Source organism: Panthera pardus, unplaced genomic scaffold, assembly GCF_024362965.1.
Source record: "Panthera pardus isolate Hobbes unplaced genomic scaffold, ASM2436296v1 HiC_scaffold_21, whole genome shotgun sequence".
Taxonomy (NCBI): domain Eukaryota; kingdom Metazoa; phylum Chordata; class Mammalia; order Carnivora; family Felidae; genus Panthera; species Panthera pardus.
The window spans coordinates 12,715,863-12,729,356 of record NW_026526777.1 but is presented as its reverse complement, the minus strand read 5'-3'; the positions used below and the strand labels follow the sequence as shown (position 1 = coordinate 12,729,356).

Here is a 13,494-nt window from a genome sequence, read left to right as displayed (position 1 = left end):
ATCCATTTACCCGTCCTGGGAAAGCAACCTGTATCCACAAATTAATTCAGCAAATATTGATTGAGGTCCTGTGACATGCCACGCCCTTTCTAGGCACTGCCTCTAATGGCTGAGAATGAAAAACAGATAAAAACCTTCACGCTGCCAAATTTACATATCCTGGTGGATGGAGAGAAAACACCATCTCTAAGAATATGACGGTCTTTACTATCAACATGTCAGCTAATGTTGAATGCTACTATATCCGAATCATTTCATTTTAGCCTCACAACAACTTATTTAGGAGGTAACATTTTCTAAATGAAAAAAAAAAACCTGAATGTTTAAAGACTTTAAATAACCTGTCCAAGGTTGTACAAAGGTGAAAAGAGGTCTACCTAGCTCATTACCACTAGACTGAATATACAAACATCATTGATCTAGAGAGTCCCCCAGTTTTGACCCTTAGTTCTCTTGAAAGTGATCCCAAAGAAATCCTTCTTAGAATTATCATAATTTTATAGTTTGTTTAGTGCAGCTCTGACTGAAAACCTACTGTATGTTAGGAGCTAAGCTAGGGGTTGAAAAGGCAGTAAGGTGTGGCCCCTGGCTTCATGAAACTTTTATTACAAGAAGAGATATGGGCAGTATGATGGTATAAATGCTATGAGAGAGGTGTGAACAAAATGCTAACAGAGCATAAAATAGCGAAAACTGAACCCATCTTGTAACATTCAAGGAGAGCTCCTCAAACATGACACTACCAGTGAAGTAGTGTGTGTGTGTGTGTGTGTGTGTGTGTGTGTGTGGTGAGGGAGAGAGTAACATGACAGTCAAGTCGACAGAATAGGAAACACCAGGAATAACCCAGAGATCTGGGACAATATGACATGTCTGAGGAACTTTGAGTAGCATCTTTTTTTTTTCAAGTTTATTTATTTATTTGGAGAAAGAGAGAGAGAGCATGGGAGGGGCAGAGAGAGAGGGAGAGAGAATCCCCAGCAGGCTCCACACTGTCAGTACAGGACCCAATGTGGGGATCAAACTCATGAACTGTGAGATCATGACCTGAGTCGAAATCAAGAGTCAGACACTTAGCCAACTGAGCCACCCAGGTGCCCTGTGAGTGGCATATTTTAAACCTAGACTAGGAAAAGGCCTCCATATATGTTTTTACTCTTATTGTTTTTATTCAAACCTATCACTGTGTAGGTTTGTTTTGTTTTAATCTCTAAAATAAGATGGAAAAAATTGTAACATGATTCTAGAATACCTCCATTTTGTCCAGGCAAAAATTGGAGTTTCACTGGAGAAGACTAAAATTGATTATTTCATTATCCACTGATGCCTTCGATGTCACTGAATGACTCCCAAGGCCAGAGTTAGAGTCAGATTCCATTGTATGTCAAAAATGAATAATTTTCCATAGCAGAATTTTTACATGCAGAATGACATTCCTTCAAGCTAATTTGTGCAGATAGAGACACCTTGGTGCTGCTGTAGAAGAAATAAAGAGATGTCTATTTTTAAGTAATTATTTTGTAGCACCAGATGCCGATGTTTTCTGTTCAAATTCGTGAAGCCACAGGCTGAGATCCACAGGCATGCTCTGCCACACTGTATATGTTTTCAATCAGTTCTACAAGGTTGTTATTTTTTTTTCAATGTCAAAACTTAACCCACACACGGTCTCATGAGGCATGGAGATGCCTAAGCCACAATGCTGGGTTGTAGGACCTAATATCCGTGTAATGATGGGATTGGCTGCAGGGCACATTTGGAAATAATCTTCAGCCTTTGGGATTGAGACTGAGGGCAGGAAATAATAAAACTGTGTGAAGCTACACTGCCTCCTCCTTCTGCTCCCAGCATTCTGCATTTTGAGTAGAGAATATCAACATTCCACCAGACTCAAGAAAACGTTAAGACTTGCCGAAAGATAGCAAAGTACAGAGCTGAGCAGAGAGAGTGAGCACCTTGAAGAATGGAGTAAAGCCAAGAGAAGGGCATTTGGCAGCAGTGGAACAGGGAAAGACAGGCTGCAACTGAAATGCAGATGTTGGAGGTCTCCAAACATCTCATGAAACAAACAGACGAAGGGAAATGCTTTTCTAAGTAGCATGCACTTAACCCAGGCCACTCGATGACACATGATTTTTATTGAGCCAAGGAACTCTGTAACGTTTGTCAAAGGGCTGGACATTGTGATGAATATGAATAACATCTGTAGTTCTGCTAAGTGGGGTGAAAGGGATGAGCCTGACCCATCTTCTGGCATTGGCTTTGGAAACTGACTCCTGGTAGGGCGTTTTCAAGAGCGTGAAGAGCCCAGTGGGTCAAGGGCCATTTTCTGAAGTAATTGGCCACCTTGTTCTGAACTATCACAACAAACCATAGGTAGAAAAGAAAGAGATCAGGAGCCTTGTTCAGATTTTACTGTGTCTACCTAAGGCCTTCACGATCTCCCTTGTATATGTGTTAGTACAGATTCTGAGATATCATAGCCACTGATTTGTACTGTTACCTAGTACTTACTAAATTCTTCTGGTTAGTGCTTTCAGACAGAATATGTTTGATAGCTATTGGTTTAGAGGAGACATATGTAGTAGACAGACTTACACATAGATATTTTCTCTCAAGACCTTTTTATTTGTGGGTCTCCAGATATTGAAAATACTTACCAGTAGCAAACTGTCGGGATGAGAAGGTCCGTTCTTATCCAGCGGTACAAGTGGAATGGAAGAAAGGAAAGGGAATGATGGAGAAGAGAGAGAGCTATAGGGCAACTGAGGGTATAAAGCCAGAGGAAAGTCCCTCTTTACAAAGTATCACTTAGGCACCCAAGTAAGGATCAGTCTAATTACTGGTCCTGTGTTAAAATAGCAGAGTCTATGCCATAAAAGCCCCTGGTTTATGTCTGATAATAACCAATTGCTTTACAGAGAATGCCCGCATTGGTCCCTTTATCCCCAGCCTATCCACATCACTGATGGTTAATGTTCTTACAAAGAATTGCAAACATATCAAAAAGTTGTTGCTGAGTCTAGCAAATTACCAATCATGCCTCTGTTTTCCCTTTTATTCCCAAAGTCATTCTGAGGCATTTAAAACAAATCACAAGATGGTTTTGATGTACTATATAGTGAAGGAGTCTCTCATACAGTTGGCAAAGAGTCACCTCCAAATTCCACCTGGGTGGAGCTTTATAGGAGTTTTTAATTTTTTTTGAAACTCAAAAGAGAATTTATAATTTGAATGTTACAAACACCTAAGAAACCACTTTCTTTACAGTTATTGCCATCACGTATTTAGCTGGTGTACAATTTCACACAACTGAAAAGTTTGTGTTTCTCAGAGATTTGTAATTTTTACTTTTAATTTTACTTGGGTAGAAAACTTTAGGTATTAGTAAATTATAATCCTAATGTTACTAGTATCTCTCTATTAATATAAATATAGCTTCTAAAAGCTACCTCTCTTTCACTTTATAGAGGAAGTATGACTGAGGAAAGAGCTTGAGTTCTGCAGCCAAATCTGAGGCTGAAGACAGGTGCTATCATTTCCAGCTTATTTGACTGACTGCAGTTTCTTAATCTCTTTGATCCCTAGTCTTTTCACCTTTATATTGGGACATATAACACCCACAGGGTTGTTGTGAGAAATAAATAAGATAAAATATGTAAAGCATCTAGAAAAAAAGTAGATACTCCTATTTTTTTTTCTTTACTGCTTATTAATAACTCCCTTCCTTCAGGTGTCCTCCCAGGAACATAACAGGTGTACATCCCCAGTCTAACCCCTGTTGAACAACAACCCTAGAGACAAGTTTTCTTATCTATACCTACAGGTGCACTGCCATCACAATTATCTCAGTTAAAGCTGTATTCATCTTATGTTTGACTTACCACTCTCTAAATGGTTTTCCTGGTCTTAGTTTGTCCACCATATAATTCATCTCTTTATCAATATTGAGCTTTCTCAAACACAATATTTATCATGTCACTCTCTTTCTCAAAGACATTCAATTATTCCTCATTTCATACAGTATAAAAATTAAATGTTGATTTCTTTTTTTAAGTTTTATTTATTTATTTTTGAGAGAAGGAGAGAGAGAGAGCACACAAGCAGGGAGGGGCAGAGAGAGAGAGAGAGAGACAGAAAGACAAAAAGACAGAATTCAAAGCAGACTCCAGGCTCTGAGGTATCAGCACAGAACCCAACACAGGACTCGAACCCACGAATTGTGAGATCATGACCTGAGCCGAGGTCAGACACTCAACCAACTGAACCACTCAGGCATCCCAGTGTTGATTTCTGATTCCAACACTGATGGAGTTGGAGTAACTGGTGCCAACTAACCCTCCTGCTTTCCATAGCTAGAAAACTGGACCAAATATGTGAAACAACAGTTTTAAGAGATAGAGAAGTCATCAGCATAAGCATATATTGTCTAAGAGAAGTGAACAAAGAATATAAGCCTTTCTGTTATCCCAGAGTTTCTTTCCTAGAGACATTTACTAGGTCCTGGCATAAAAGGGGGAACCCAAATAGATCACTGTGAGCCTCCTGAGTTGAGAGGACAAAGATTAGTTCAGAGAAGCTGAAGCCACTAGAGTTTGTGGAGTAGAGTATCAGGAGTTAGCTAAGCAGAGATAGAACCCTTGAAATCCACAGAGGGGCCTTTCAGTGTTTGTTTGAATACCAAGCTAGAATGTCATGCACAGAATGAGACTCCATGAGTCCTGGCAAACATCAACTACTAAAGAAAGAGAAGCTGTTGGGAAACTGGGCAACGTCTAAAAGGAGCATGGTGTTGGGAAATGATTATGTTCTAACAAACCACAGGAGAGGTATTTTGTCAGACACTGACAGCATCTGGTAGGAACTCCAGAAAGATCATGCCTCAGCGTAAGCCAAATTAGCTCTAGAGTAAATGCTCTACTGGACATACCCAAACAAAGCTTGAAAATATCCATTGAAAGCATAAACTGGCCTCCCTCAAGTGACTTAACTGCCTGCCAAAATAAAATTCAATACTCTTTAGAGGAAGAAAATGAAATCCAAACTCTCAACCACACAAAAAATCAGTATATCTAGCACCTAATCAAAGATTACTAGACATTTGAAGAAACAAGAAAATATGACCCATAAACAGGAGAAACATCACCCAATAGAAACAGAACAAGATAAGAGGGAGAAAATAAAAATAGCAAATAAAAGCTTTAAAGCCAGTATTATAAATATGTTCAAGGGTTAAAAGGAAAGCACAAATAAAGAGAAAATAGGAATAAAAAAAGAATCTCTAGCATCAAAATAAACACCATTTGAAATTAAAAAAATTCATTGTGTAGGCCTAAGAATAGATTAGATGCTGAAGAAGAATGACCAGTGAATTTGTAGATATGGCCGAAGAAACCAACTGAACTGAAAAAAGAGAGAAAGAAGACTTAAAAGAAATGAATGGGGCATCAGTGACCCATGGAACAATGTCAAGCAGTCTATCATACAGTTTCAGAAACAGAGGACTGAAGGGAAAGATCTTTGAAAAAAAGAATGGCAAGAAATTTCCAAATTTGATGAAAGCAAGAAACCAGAGATCCAAGAATATCAAGGTACCCAAAGCAGGATAAAAACCAGAGCAAACTATACCAAGGCATATCATAATCAAGTGACAAAAAACAAATATCAAGGAACAATTTATAAGATAGGTAGAGGAAAACGACATGTTATATTCCAGGTCACAGGGAGAAGATAAACACATATTATTTGGACTCACCGAATCTGAGATCATTTGAGGTCAGTAGACACAGACTACAAGAAATGTTAAAGGATGGTTGCAGGCTGAAGGAAACAATTACAGATAGAACTCAGATTTCCACAAAGAAATGAAGAATGCTAGATAAGGCAAATGTAGATGAAATAGAATATTTTTTTTCTCATTTATTAGTTGCCAGAGAAGAGATTTGACCATTTAAAGCCACAATGATAATGTGTTGTTGAGGATTGAGATGTATGCAGAAGTAGAAGCTATAACAAAAACACAAAAGGTGTGGCTCGTGGCTACTGCACTGGACAGCACAGTTTACAATAACCACGAAAACCAAACCAAGACAAACATACAAAAATCTATTAGGTAATAAGCCAAAGGGAGATAAAAGGAATACCAAAAGTAACTCAAGTAGTCCCAAAGGAGAGAAAATACAGAATAAAAAAAGAACAACAAACAGGGTAATAGAAAACACATAAAGCCATCATGCTGACAATTATTTAAATATAAATGGATTAAACACTCCATTAAAAGGCAGAGATTGTTGGACTCTTAAAAAAGTGAGAAATCAAGACCTGACTGAATTGGCTATATTCTTTTGGAAAAAACCAGACATCAGAGAATGGGATATTGCCAGAGATAAGGAAGAACATTAAATAATAATAAAAGGGTCAATAAGGAGGATGTGCACACAAAACAGAAGAACATAACTTCTTATAGAAGCGCATGGAACATTCACCAAAATAGACCATATGGTGTGCCATAAAATATGTCTCAATAAATTTAAAAGGATTGAAACCAGAGTATGTTTTTTGACCACAGTGGTATTAAATTAGAAATCAAAACCAGAAAGATATCTGGAAAATCCCTAGATATTTGGACGTTAAACTGCATACTTCTAAATCAATGTAGGACAAAGAAGAAATCAGAAAACAAACTGAAAATACGTTAAACTGAATGAAAATGAGAATTCAAATATATTAAAATATATGGGATGATATTAAAGTAGTGTTTAGAACAATGATTCTCAAACTTCTCAAGATTCCTTTGCATTCTTAAAAAATTATTGACAGTTATAGCAAGTTTTGTTTGTGTGCATTATATCTATCAATGCTTGCCTCATAAGAAATTAAAACAGAATTTTTTAAAGATATTTATTACTTGTAAAATAAAATAATAAATCTGTTGCCTACTAACATAACTGAAATGCTTTTATAAAAATAACCATATCTTCCAAAAATTAATGAGAATGGCATTATTTTCCTTCTTACAAATTTCTTTAATGTCTTGTTTATTCAAAGACATCGGTTCCCACATCTGCTTCTGCATTCAATCTGTTGCCATAGGCCACCTTAATTGAAGTATGTAAAGAAAATCCAGCCTCACAAAGACTTGCAGTTAGGAAAGGAAGGGCTATTTTAATAGCTTTTACAGATAATTGTGGATATTTTTCTTTGACAGTATGCCAGAACTTGAAAAGTGACAGCTTGAACTTTTCTTACACTAACTGCATTAAAAGCCATTATGTGGATTTTAATCAAAGTGCCGCTTTGCACTTTGAATGGATATTTTACCCCTACATAATTTTCTTAAATTATACATTGGTCAGTTGGAAATTTTTGCTACACTGAATTAAGAAGCTATTCTGAATGTTGATGCGTCATATTATATGCTATCAAAAATTTCATTTGTTAATATCACTACCAATGTCATCACAAGAGAGAAGTTTGGAGCCCTGCATGGCAGATAAAAGTGTCCAAAATTCTAAGTTTCAGTTATAAATTCAAATGTTTCCACTGGCAACAACAACAACAACAAAAATAGCAGTTGACTTTTTTTTAATTTAAATTCAAATTAGTTGACATACAGTGTAGTCTTGACTTCAGGAGTAGAACCCAGTGATTCATCTCTTACATATAACACCCAGTGCTCCTCCCAAAAAGTGCCCTCCTTAATGCCCATCACCCATCTAGCCCACCCCCATCACCTCCCTCCATCAAAACTCAGTTTGTTCTCTGTATTGAAGAGTCTCTTATGGTTTGCCTCCCTCTCTGTTTTTATTTTATTTTTCCTTCCCTTCCCCTATGTTCATCTGTTGTGTTTCTCAAATTCCACATTTGAGTGAAATCATATGATAAATCTGTCTTTCTCTGACTGACTTATTTCATTTAGCATAATACCCTCTAGATCCATCCATATTGTTGCAAATGGCAAGATTTCATTCTTTGTCATCCCTGAGTGGTATTCCATTGTATATATACGCCACATCTTCTTTATCTATTAATCAGTCGGTGGATGTTTGGACTCTTTCCATAATTTAGCTATTGTTCATAGCAGTTCTATGAACATTGGGGTGCATGTGCTCCTTCAAATCAGCATCTTCGTATCCTTTGGATACATACGTAGTAGGGCAATTGTTGAATAGCAGTTGATTTCTTGAAGTTACAGGTCCTCTCCATTAATTTTGAGATAATGACTGCCAATTATGCACATTTTTTTCACAGTCATTTTTCCCCAAGTGAAACTGGTGTTCTCTGAAAAAAAAGCAGCTAGTTCAGCTCACAACTAAAACAATTGCCCAAGTGCTTTGCCTTGAGATGGCCATCCTACCTCAGTATGCAGCAACAGTGTTTTTATGCATGCGTTCTGTCGCACCTCAAAGAATATTAAAAAGATTTGAACTACACACTAAGAGAACAAGCAACCCAGTTTCGAAAGGACAAAAAAAATTGAAATGACATCTCACTTAAGAAGATATACAGATGGCCAATAGAGCCTATTAAACATGTTCAGCATTGTATGTCATCAGAGAAATGCAAACCAAAACAACGTGAGATACCACTGCCCACTACTGGAATGGCTAATTGCCCAAAGTTGGCAAAAATATGGAGCAACAGAAACTGATGTGTGGTTTATTGTTGATGGGGATGAAAATGTTACAGCCACTTCACAGTTTGACAAGTGTCTTACAAAGCTGAACAATTTTATCATGTGATCCAGCAATCACATTTCCAGCTATTTGCCCAACTGATTTAAAAACTTATGTCTACACAAAAACCTGACTATCAGTGTTTATTATAGCCTTATTCGTAATCACTCAAACCTGGAAGGAACCAAAATATCCTTCGATAGGTGAATGAATAAACAAACCTTGGGACATTATATGATCATCTCAGTAGATACAGAAAAAGATGTATGACAAAATACAAAACAAATTCATGTTAAAAATCCCTTACAGCAAATTAGAATAGAGGTAAAACCCACATCTAACATTTACTAGTGAACGACTGAATGTTTCAATCTAAGATCAAGAGCAAGTCAAGGATGTCTGCTGTCACTGACTTCACCTCAACATTGTCCTTGACGATGTAATGGTGCAAGTAAAAAGGAGTAACGAGTATCCATATTGAAAAAGGATAAGTAAAACTGTCTTCATTTTAAGAAGGCATGGATGTACGCATAGAAAATCTGCAGGTATTCACAAAAAAACTACTGAAATTCATACTGTCACAGAATACAAGGTGCGTATGCAAAAATCCCGAGTATTCCTGTTTTCATTCTTTTCCTCAGTAACTGAATTTCTACAAAACTTCGAGTACACATGAGCCACAGCCAAAACCACTTCCGTGTACCGTGCTGGTTGCCATTATTCTCTGCGTGTGATTTGTACTCATGCATGTCCCGCCTCCCTCCTCCAGGATCTGAGCCCTCATTCGCCCAGCCGGTGGGTCTCTCTCTCTCTCTCTCTCTCTCTCTCTCTCTTATTTATTCATTTATTTACTTTTCTGGTGGGTCTCTTAACTCTCAGCCAGTTTCCCTCTGGGACTTCTTTTGGCTGAAGAAGCTTGCCTTGCCCAAGGTCAGGTCCCTCTCTGGAGACAACCTGGCCCAGAGAGTGGGTTGATTTGCAAGCATAAAGCTCTGGTACTGTCTCTCATCCCCAGTATGAGACAACCTCGCATGGCTATCCCAGCTCCAGAGCTCCCCACGCTGCTACTAATTGGCTGAAACCTGTATTGCAACTCATGTCAATTCATCCTCTCCCTCTGTCCCGTTCAGATCCTGCTTTCTACTCTTCTGCAAAGGTGGTATTCTCCAGGGCTCTCTCTGGTAAACTTCCTGCCCACATCTCAGATTCTGCCTTCCAGGTAATCCAATCTAGACTGCAAGCCAGCTGAAGGCAAAGAATACTAATTATTTCGCTTCCAGACCCCTTAAAATTCACAATAAGCCCCCCAACGGACACTTAGTATCGCTGAGAGTCCTGAGCAGAGTGTGTGTCCACTGGGTGTGCCCTGGGTCAGGAGTTATGCCAAAGGCAGTGCTTGAGGAGATACCATAAAGCTGGTTCCCCCTGATCCCTGCCCCCGCCCACAGGATGTAATGCCCTAGACAAACGCATGTGCTGCACTTCTGGCTAAGTTGTTCGTGACCTGAGTTTATTTTTATGGGTCTTCCCCTACCTTTACAACCAGTGCAAACCAAGGGAGAGTGGGGAGGATGGGAATTTTCAGCCGCAATCATAAGACAGTTCGCTCTTGCCAGTTCATTGTTTTCTCTCCCACTACACTATTAAACTAGTTTGCTTTCTTCATGTTTTCATTGTACTGACACTTATATGTCTTTCACTTTTATGGAGACTTTGTGGCATCAAATAGACTGTAAGAGTTTTGTGGGATTTTTAGCATTCTTTCATACACACACGTGCTCATGTTTGGTTTCACACACAGGGGGCACTTCCCGAAGTGCTGTATTTCAATACGTATTTTCCAAGTTGGCGCGTGAATCATGAATGTCACGGGAGTTTGGGGATTCCACAGGGCCTCTTCAGGAGTGAACCTCACTCTGTCCAACCAGAAAGATGTGCTTGTTTCTTCACTGGGTATAGCGTGCTGTTTCTCCCCTACTGAAAATTGGGACTATGGCCTCCCAAAGCAAACGGTAGCAACCTGCTTAATGTCCCAAAGAAAAGCATATTCCTACAGATGAGAAAGACTTGCCCTGGATGTGAAGAGACCAGAAAGTGCAACTGTTATCCATAGATTTGATCGGTTATGATAGTTTTTGATTTTTAAAATGGCCTCCTACTAATTCCACCTGTATATGTGGACAGAGAGAATGAAAGAATCTACTAGAAGGGGTAAAATGCATACCATTAAAGCCTGACGGTGAAATAGCAGCTATTGTATTAACATCCTCGGTTGCTCAAGAGAACAGCAGAGAACACAATCATCAGCAACCAGATCCTTCACGTCCTGTGAGATGTTGACAGTCATCCGGGTGACCTTACTTCAGCTGTACCGAGAGGAACCACGAGTGACCTTACTTCAGCTATACCAAGAAGGACCACACTGGATCTTCTCAGTAGGTCAAAATGAGGACTTTATTGATCAAGGTCATTTATCGGTGGCACTAAACTAAACTAGGAAACAAGGCTAAAGTTCAGGCAACATTAATTCCATATAAATCAGCAAATAAGGGATTTTCCAACTAGAGAAATCTTACATCACACTTAAGAAAGGAAAAAAAAAAAAAAAAAAAAAAAAAAGCAAACTCCTGGCAAGTAAACTCACTTTTAATGTAATAAAGAGATTTGCTGGCTACCATTTACATTTGTGACTAATTAGTAATCACGCCATGGTGTCACAAGATCATCGTGCTTACCTCAGCAGTGTGGCAATACCTCTGAGCATCACCATGGTCTTAACCTCTTAAAGGATATACAAAGTAAACTGTGTTTTCTTACATTGGGATTTATCCCCTTTTAACTATCCCCGGAGTTACATCAGCCTCATTATTTGGAGGACTGGGCTCTTGCAGAGCATAAAACAACCATTGCTTTGGAGATTCGACAAGCAGTATTATTCTCGTGAACAATGGAAAGAGCAGCAGCAGATACCCAGTGTGAGCTTTCACAAAGCTTTCCTTTCTTCTTGAAAATAACACCCCTCACCTCATTTTATGCTTGAAGGTCATTTGCTAAATCATGGGATGTGGATTTAATGATCCGGTTTCTTAAAATAAACATGGAGTGCATAACAAATAACATCCCGTGTACTTATGGAGAGGGGGAAAAAAAACCTACAAACAGACACACAAAAGTAATGAAAATGTCACCGTAGGGATATAAACTGATTGTAAAGAAAAAATGCGAGTCCAAATGTTCTATTACCTGACTCACCTGGAATCAAAACCATCGTTTCTGTAGCGTGGTGGTCAAAGACGGCTTTATTTCAAACTTCACACATAACACATGAAAGGGCTGGTTATGAAACGGCCACAAGCCTGGAGCTGGCATGCTATCCGGTTGTATAATGCAAGGAAAGGTAAGTGTGTGGGCACCTCCCCAGAGCGACTGCATAAAGAGTTCCTCCCCTGAGACTAGACATCCCCATTGGCCCAGGGCCTTGCGAGACTCAATCAGAACTTTCGTGGCATCCCAAACAACGCAAGACAATCTCTTTGGAAAAGCCAGTCGGGGTTGTCAACCTGTCTCTCCACACATACGAAATTCCAAGAGGGCATTGTTGATAATGGGCTGTTGCCAGCAGGAGCTTTGCATAGCGACAGGGAAACCGCAAACCATACCAGCTTCAAGTTCAGAATCTCGAAAGCTTATCTAAAGCCCTTCCCCACTTAGTGAACTTTCAGAATCGAGCTGGAAAACCTGCATGACGAGACTTTCTTGGTGACAAATTTTAGTTCTCCCTGCTTCTTCTTTGTGCTAAATGTCTTCATTAGACCATCTCTCCTTAGAGCTTCTCATTTTTCTCTTTAGATTCATGGCACCGTGAGGCTTGCCTTCAAAACAGTTATTGCATTTTGTATGGATGGACATGGGTGTAGTCCTCCGACAAACCCTGCCTGCATGTAAAAACATAAGCTCCACGAGAGACAAGATCATAATTATTCGCATTCTTCCCCGTAGTCCAGCTCCCAGAAAAGTCCCAGGCAGAGAATGAACTCTCTAATATGTTTGTGAAATAAATGGAAGTGATAAGAAAAGGATCTGCGTATGCACATTCATACATGCGTATATGCTCACGCAACATATATTTCAGAATCGGAAAGGGAAACCCAAGAAGACATTTTCCTCACAGATTCATATCACATCTAATAGAACAAGATCCACAGACTTCTTATTTCCACATAAGGGCACGATAAGCCTGTTTTCAAGAGCAGGCTCCATGGTAGCCAGAGGAGAGGGCTTTCATAGAAAAAGAACACACCATCGCCGTGTCTGGGCAGACCTCTCCACTGGGGATCAGCCACTGTTCTTTCTGCCCTGTGAGTGGAAAAGAAGCAAAAGGTGATGAAATTAGAAAATGCGAAGTTTTGATAAAAGAAAATGTTCTAATAACTCCTGAAGACTCCTGAAAAACTAAAATCCCAATTTCTTCCCTTTCTGCCTAGTCAGCAGAGTCCTCAAACAAGAACCTTTCTCTCATAACAGCTGAACTTGGGCAAGTTCAAAGTGTGCAAAGTGTGCGTGTCTGCGTGCATGTGCACAGGGGTCATAGCAATCCTCATTCCCTGATACGGATGTCAGCCAGCAAAAGGTCCACTTTGCACTGGTTTACAGCCATCAACCCTCCAGTCTCTAAGTTGGAGAACCAGCTGTTAGGCTGCCGATGCCCTCTCCTTTCACACGAGGACTGAGGAGGTTTGAGCCATGTGGGGAGAACAGACTGCCTGAACTTCACCTCGTCCAGGTCTCTAGGAGTATGACTTATTTCTTCTTTCACTGC

The 13,494-nt window shown here is 39.3% G+C and overlaps 1 long non-coding RNA gene across 1 annotated transcript in view; it reads right to left on the bottom strand.

Annotated features, from left to right (window-relative positions):
• Nucleotides 1-12,046, bottom strand: part of LOC109276588 (uncharacterized) — a 53,206-nt gene extending 41,160 nt beyond the window's left edge. The window contains exon 1 of the long non-coding RNA XR_002084743.2: nucleotides 11,928-12,046. This is a non-coding gene — a long non-coding RNA (uncharacterized LOC109276588). The remainder of the gene's footprint in view (nucleotides 1-11,927) is intronic.
• Between the last annotated feature and the right edge of the window lie 1,448 nt (nucleotides 12,047-13,494).